A 7930-nucleotide genomic window follows, 5' to 3' on the forward strand; every position below is an offset into this window, starting at 1 on the left:
ACCTAAAAATTCAAACTGTTACTGGAAATGAACGCTTCAACATAGAAGAACGAAATTTGGGGAACCAAGTCGCCTTAGTGTACTGATCATTACCTGAAAGTATCATCCAGTTTGGGTGAAAAAATATTTGCTGAGATTTCTGGAGATTCGTAATTTTTGGATGCTTGGCAACCCCTTTCCATGAAAGTGTTTCACACCAGTCAGTGCTTAGGGCTACATCAAGAGAAAACAAAACATAGAGATAGAACGTGAAACTACTTTACTGTTTCAAGTTTCAAGAAGCTAGCACAAACCGTGTTGGATTTAGAGTTCCAAATACATGTATCAATATAGGAGAAAACAGAGTGAAACCTAAAAATTCAAACTGTTACTGGAAATGAACGCTTCAACATAGAAGAACGAAATTTGGGAAACCAAGTCGCCTTAGTGTACTGATCATTACCTGAAAGTATCATCCAGTTTGGGTGAAAAAACATTTCCTGAGATTTCTGGAGATCGTAATTTTTGGAAGCTTGGCAACCCCTTTCCATGAAAGTGTTTCTCGCCAGTCACTGCTTATTGCTACATCAAGAGGAAACAAAACATAGAGACAGAACGTGAAACTACTTTACTGTATCAAGTTTCAAGAAGCTAGCACAAACCGTGTTGGATTTAGAGTTCCAAATATATGTATCAATATAGGAGAAAACAGAGTGAAACCTAAAAATTCAAACTGTTACAGGAAATGAACGCTTCAACATAGAAGAACGACATTTGGGGAACCAAGTCGCCTTAGTGTACTGATCATTACCTGAAAGTATCATCCAGTTTGGGTGAAAAAATATTTGCTGAGATTTCTGGAGATTCGTAATTTTTGGAAGCTTGGAAACCCCTTTCCATGAAAGTGTTTCTCGCCAGTCACTGCTTAGGGGTACATCAAGAGGAAACAAAACATAGAGACAGAACGTGAAACTACTTTACTGTGTCAAGTTTCAAGAAGCTAGCACAAACCGTGTTGGATTTAGAGTTCCAAATACATGTATCAATATAGGAGAAAACAGAGTGAAACCTAAAAATTCAAACTGTTACTGGAAATGAACGCTTCAACATAGAAGAACGACATTTGGGGAACCAAGTCGACTTAGTGTACTGATCATTACCTGAAAGTATCATCCAGTTTGGGTTAAAAAATATTTGCTGAGATTTCTGGAGATTCGTAATTTTTGGAAGCTTGGCAACCCCTTTCCATGAAAGTGTTTCTCGCCAGTCACTGCTTAGGGCTACATCAAGAGGAAACAAAACGTAGAGACAGAACGTGAAACTACTTTACTGTGTCAAGTTTGAGAAGCTAGCACAAACCGTGTCGGATTTAGAGTTCCAAATACATGTATCAATATAGGAGAAAACAGAGTGAAACCTAAAAATTCAAACTGTTACTGGAAATGAATGCTTCAACATAGAAGAACGACATTTGGGGAACCAAGTCGCCTTAGTGTACTGATCATTACCTGAAAGTATCATCCAGTTTGGGTGAAAAAATATTTGCTGATATTTCTGGAGATTCGTAATTTTTGGAAGCTTGGAAACCCCTTTCCATGGAAGTGTTTCTCGCCAGTCACTGCTTAGGGCTACATCAAGAGGAAACAAAACATAGAGACAGAACGTGAAACTACTTTACTGTGTCAAGTTTCAAGAAGCTAGCACAAACCGTGTTGGATTTAGAGTTCCAAATACATGTATCAATATAGGAGAAAACAGAGTGAAACCTAAAAATTCAAACTGTTACTGGAAATGAACGCTTCAACATAGAAGAACGACATTTGGGGAACCAAGTCGCCTTAGTGTACTTATCATTACCTGAAAGTATCATCCAGTTTGGGTGAAAAAATATTTGCTGAGATTTCTGGAGATTCGTAATTTTTGGAAGCTTGGCAACCCCTTTCCATGAAAGTGTTTCTCGCCAGTCACTGCTTAGGGCTACATCAAGAGGAAACAAAACATAGAGACAGAACGTGAAACTACTTTACTGTGTCAAGTTTCAAGAAGCTAGCACAAACCGTGTTGGATTTAGAGTTCCAAATACATGTATCAATATAGGAGAAAACAGAGTGAAACCTAAAAATTCAAACTGTTACTGGAAATGAACGCTTCAACATAGAGGAATGACATTTGGGGAACCAAGTCGCATTAGTGTACTGATCATTACCTGAAAGTATCATCCAGTTTGGGTGAAAAAATATTTGCTGAGATTTCTGGAGATTCGTAATTTTTGGAAGCTTGGCAACCCTTTTCCATGGAAGTGTTTCTCGTCCGTCACTGCTTAGGGCTACATCAAGAGGAAACAAAACATAGAGACAGAACGTGAAACTACTTTACTGTGTCAAGTTTCAAGAAGCTAGCAGAAACCGTGTTGGATTTAGAGTTCCAAATACATCTATCAATATAGGAGAAAACAGAGTGAAACCTAAAAATTCAAACTGTTACTGGAAATGAACGCTTCAACATAGAAGAACGACATATGGGGAACCAAGTCGCCTTAGTGTACTGATCATTACCTGAAAGTATCATCCAGTTTGGGTGAAAAAATATTTGCTGAGATTTCTGAAGATTCGTAACTTTTGGAAGCTTGGCAACCCCTTTCCACGAAAGTGTTTCTCGCCAGTCACTGCTTAGGTCTACATCAAGAGGAAACAAAACATAGAGATGGAACGTGAAACTACTTTACTTTGTCAAGTTTCAAGAAGCTAGCACAAACCGTGTTGGATTTAGAGTTCCAAATACATGTATCAATATAGGAGAAAACAGAGTGAAACCTAAAAATTCAAACTGTTACTAAAAATGAACGCTTCAACATAGAAGAACGGCATTTGGGGAACCAAGTCGCCTTAGTGTACTGATCATTACCTGAAAGTATCATCCAGTTTGGGTGAAAAAATATTTGCTGAGATTTCTGAAGATTCGTAACTTTTGGAAGCTTGGCAACCCCTTTCCATGAAAGTGTTTCTCGCCAGTCACTGCTTAGGTCTACATCAAGAGGAAACAAAACATAGAGATGGAACGTGAAACTACTTTGTCAAGTTTCAAGAAGCTAGAACAAACCGTGTTGGATTTAGAGTTCCAAATACATGTATCAATATAGGAGAAAACAGAGTGAAACCTAAAAATTCAAACTGTTACTAAAAATGAACGCTTCAACATAGAAGAACGGCATTTGGGGAACCAAGTCGCCTTAGTGTACTGATCATTACCTGAAAGTATCATCTAGTTTGGGTGAAAAAATATTTGCTGAGATTTCTGGAGATTCGTAATTTTTGGGAGCTTGGCAACCCCTTTCCATGAAAGTGTTTCTCGCCAGTCACTGCTTAGGGCTACATCAAGAGGAAACAAAACATAGAGACAGAACGTGAAACTACTTTACTGTGTCAAGTTTCAAGAAGCTAGCACAAACCGTGTTGGATTTAGAGTTCCAAATACATCTATCAATATAGGAGAAAACAGAGTGAAACCTAAAAATTCAAACTGTTACTGGAAATGAACGCTTCAACATAGAAGAACGAAATTTGGGGAACCAAGTCGCCTTAGTGTACTGATCATTACCTGAAAGTATCATCCAGTTTGGGTGAAAAAATATTTGCTGAGATTTCTGGAGATTCGTAATTTTTGGATGCTTGGCAACCCCTTTCCATGAAAGTGTTTCACACCAGTCAGTGCTTAGGGCTACATCAAGAGAAAACAAAACATAGAGATAGAACGTGAAACTACTTTACTGTTTCAAGTTTCAAGAAGCTAGCACAAACCGTGTTGGATTTAGAGTTCCAAATACATGTATCAATATAGGAGAAAACAGAGTGAAACCTAAAAATTCAAACTGTTACTGGAAATGAATGCTTCAACATAGAAGAACGAAATTTGGGAAACCAAGTCGCCTTAGTGTACTGATCATTACCTGAAAGTATCATCCAGTTTGGGTGAAAAAACATTTCCTGAGATTTCTGGAGATTCGTAATTTTTGGAAGCTTGGCAACCCCTTTCCATGAAAGTGTTTCTCGCCAGTCACTGCTTAGGGCTACATCAAGAGGAAACAAAACATAGAGACAGAACGTGAAACTACTTTACTGTATCAAGTTTCAAGAAGCTAGCACAAACCGTGTTGGATTTAGAGTTCCAAATATATGTATCAATATAGGAGAAAACAGAGTGAAACCTAAAAATTCAAACTGTTACTGGAAATGAACGCTTCAACATAGAAGAACGACATTTGGGGAACCAAGTCGCCTTAGTGTACTGATCATTACCTGAAAGTATCATCCAGTTTGGGTGAAAAAATATTTGCTGAGATTTCTGGAGATTCGTAATTTTTGGAAGCTTGGAAACCCCTTTCCATGAAAGTGTTTCTCGCCAGTCACTGCTTAGGGGTACATCAAGAGGAAACAAAACATAGAGACAGAACGTGAAACTACTTTACTGTGTCAAGTTTCAAGAAGCTAGCACAAACCGTGTTGGATTTAGAGTTCCAAATACATGTATCAATATAGGAGAAAACAGAGTGAAACCTAAAAATTCAAACTGTTACTGGAAATGAACGCTTCAACATAGAAGAACGACATTTGGGGAACCAAGTCGACTTAGTGTACTGATCATTACCTGAAAGTATCATCCAGTTTGGGTGAAAAAATATTTGCTGAGATTTCTGGAGATTCGTAATTTTTGGAAGCTTGGCAACCCCTTTCCATGAAAGTGTTTCTCACCAGTCACTGCTTAGGGCTACATCAAGAGGAAACAAAACATAGAGACAGAACGTGAAACTACTTTACTGTGTCAAGTTTGAGAAGCTAGCACAAACCGTGTCGGATTTAGAGTTCCAAATACATGTATCAATATAGGAGAAAACAGAGTGAAACCTAAAAATTCAAACTGTTACTGGAAATGAATGCTTCAACATAGAAGAACGACATTTGGGGAACCAAGTCGCCTTAGTGTACTGATCATTACCTGAAAGTATCATCCAGTTTGGGTGAAAAAATATTTGCTGATATTTCTGGAGATTCGTAATTTTTGGAAGCTTGGAAACCCCTTTCCATGGAAGTGTTTCTCGCCAGTCACTGCTTAGGGCTACATCAAGAGGAAACAAAACATAGAGACAGAACGTGAAACTACTTTACTGTGTCAAGTTTCAAGAAGCTAGCACAAACCGTGTTGGATTTAGAGTTCCAAATACATGTATCAATATAGGAGAAAACAGAGTGAAACCTAAAAATTCAAACTGTTACTGGAAATGAACGCTTCAACATAGAAGAACGACATTTGGGGAACCAAGTCGCCTTAGTGTACTGATCATTACCTGAAACTATCATCCAGTTTGGGTGAAAAAATATTTGCTGAGATTTCTGGAGATTCGTAATTTTTGGAAGCTTGGCAACCCTTTTCCATGGAAGTGTTTCTCGCCCGTCACTGCTTAGGGCTACATCAAGAGGAAACAAAACATAGAGACAGAACGTGAAACTACTTTACTGTGTCAAGTTTCAAGAATCTAGCAGAAACCGTGTTGGATTTAGAGTTCCAAATACATCTATCAATATAGGAGAAAACAGAGTGAAACCTAAAAATTCAAACTGTTACTGGAAATGAACGCTTCAACATAGAAGAACGACATATGGGGAACCAAGTCGCCTTAGTGTACTGATCATTACCTGAAAGTATCATCCAGTTTGGGTGAAAAAATATTTGCTGAGATTTCTGAAGATTCGTAACTTTTGGAAGCTTGGCAACCCCTTTCCATGAAAGTGTTTCTCGCCAGTCACTGCTTAGGTCTACATCAAGAGGAAACAAAACATAGAGATGGATCGTGAAACTACTTTACTTTGTCAAGTTTCAAGAAGCTAGCACAAACCGTGTTGGATTTAGAGTTCCAAATACATGTATCAATATAGGAGAAAACAGAGTGAAACCTAAAAATTCAAACTGTTACTAAAAATGAACGCTTCAACACAGAAGAACGGAATTTGGGGAACCAAGTCGCCTTAGTGTACTGATCATTACCTGAAAGTATCATCCAGTTTGGGTGAAAAAATATTTGCTGAGATTTCTGGAGATTCATAATTTTTGGGAGCTTGGCAACCCCTTTCCATGAAAGTGTTTCTCGCCAGTCACTGCTTAGGGCTACATCAAGAGGAAACAAAACATAGAGACAGAACGTGAAACTACTTTACTGTTTCAACTTTCAAGAAGCTAGCACAAACCGTGTTGGATTTAGAGTTCCAAATATATGTATCAATATAGGAGAAAACAGAGTGAAACCTAAAAATTCAAACTGTTACAGGAAATGAACGCTTCAACATAGAAGAACGACATTTGGGGAACCAAGTCGCCTTAGTGTACTGATCATTACCTGAAAGTATCATCCAGTTTGGGTGAAAAAATATTTGCTGAGATTTCTGGAGATTCGTAATTTTTGGAAGCTTGGAAACCCCTTTCCATGAAAGTATTTCTCGCCAGTCACTGCTTAGGGGTACATCAAGAGGAAACAAAACATAGAGACAGAACGTGAAACTACTTTACTGTGTCAAGTTTCAAGAAGCTAGCACAAACCGTGTTGGATTTAGAGTTCCAAATACATGTATCAATATAGGAGAAAACAGAGTGAAACCTAAAAATTCAAACTGTTACTGGAAATGAACGCTTCAACATAGAAGAACGACATTTGGGGAACCAAGTCGACTTAGTGTACTGATCATTACCTGAAAGTATCATCCAGTTTGGGTGAAAAAATATTTGCTGAGATTTCTGGAGATTCGTAATTTTTGGAAGCTTGGCAACCCTTTTCCATGGAAGTGTTTCTCGCCCGTCACTGCTTAGGGCTACATCAAGAGGAAACAAAACATAGAGACAGAACGTGAAACTACTTTACTGTGTCAAGTTTCAAGAAGCTAGCAGAAACCGTGTTGGATTTAGAGTTCCAAATACATCTATCAATATAGGAGAAAACAGAGTGAAACCTAAAAATTCAAACTGTTACTGGAAATGAACGCTTCAACATAGAAGAACGACATATGGGGAACCAAGTCACCTTAGTGTACTGATCATTACCTGAAAGTATCATCCAGTTTGGGTGAAAAAATATTTGCTGAGATTTCTGAAGATTCGTAACTTTTGGAAGCTTGGCAACCCCTTTCCATGAAAGTGTTTCTCGCCAGTCACTGCTTAGGTCTACATCAAGAGGAAACAAAACATAGAGATGGAACGTGAAACTACTTTACTTTGTCAAGTTTCAAGAAGCTAGCACAAACCGTGTTGGATTTAGAGTTCCAAATACATGTATCAATATAGGAGAAAACAGAGTGAAACCTAAAAATTCAAACTGTTACTAAAAATGAACGCTTCAACATAGAAGAACGGCATTTGGGGAACCAAGTCGCCTTAGTGTACTGATCATTACCTGAAAGTATCATCCAGTTTGGGTGAAAAAATATTTGCTGAGATTTCTGGAGATTCGTAATTTTTGGGAGCTTGGCAACCCCTTTCCATGAAAGTGTTTCTCGCCAGTCACTGCTTAGGGCTACATCAAGAGGAAACAAAACATAGAGACAGAACGTGAAACTACTTTACTGTGTCAAGTTTCAAGAAGCTAGCACAAACCGTGTTGGATTTAGAGTTCCAAATACATGTATCAATATAGGAGAAAACAGAGTGAAACCTAAAAATTCAAACTGTTACTGGAAATGAACGCTTCAACATAGAAGAACGGCATTTGGGGAACCAAGTCGCCTTAGTGTAATGATCATTACCTGAAAGTATCATCCAGTTTGGGTGAAAAAATATTTGCTGAGATTTCTGGAGATTCGTAATTTTTGGGAGCTTGGCAACCCCTTTCCATGAAAGTGTTTCTCGCCAGTCACTGCTTAGGGCTACATCAAGAGGAAACAAAACATAGAGACAGAACGTGAAACTACTT

Source organism: Spermophilus citellus (genome assembly GCF_964194105.1).
Source record: "Spermophilus citellus genome assembly, contig: SCAFFOLD_59, whole genome shotgun sequence".
Classification (NCBI taxonomy): domain Eukaryota; kingdom Metazoa; phylum Chordata; class Mammalia; order Rodentia; family Sciuridae; genus Spermophilus; species Spermophilus citellus.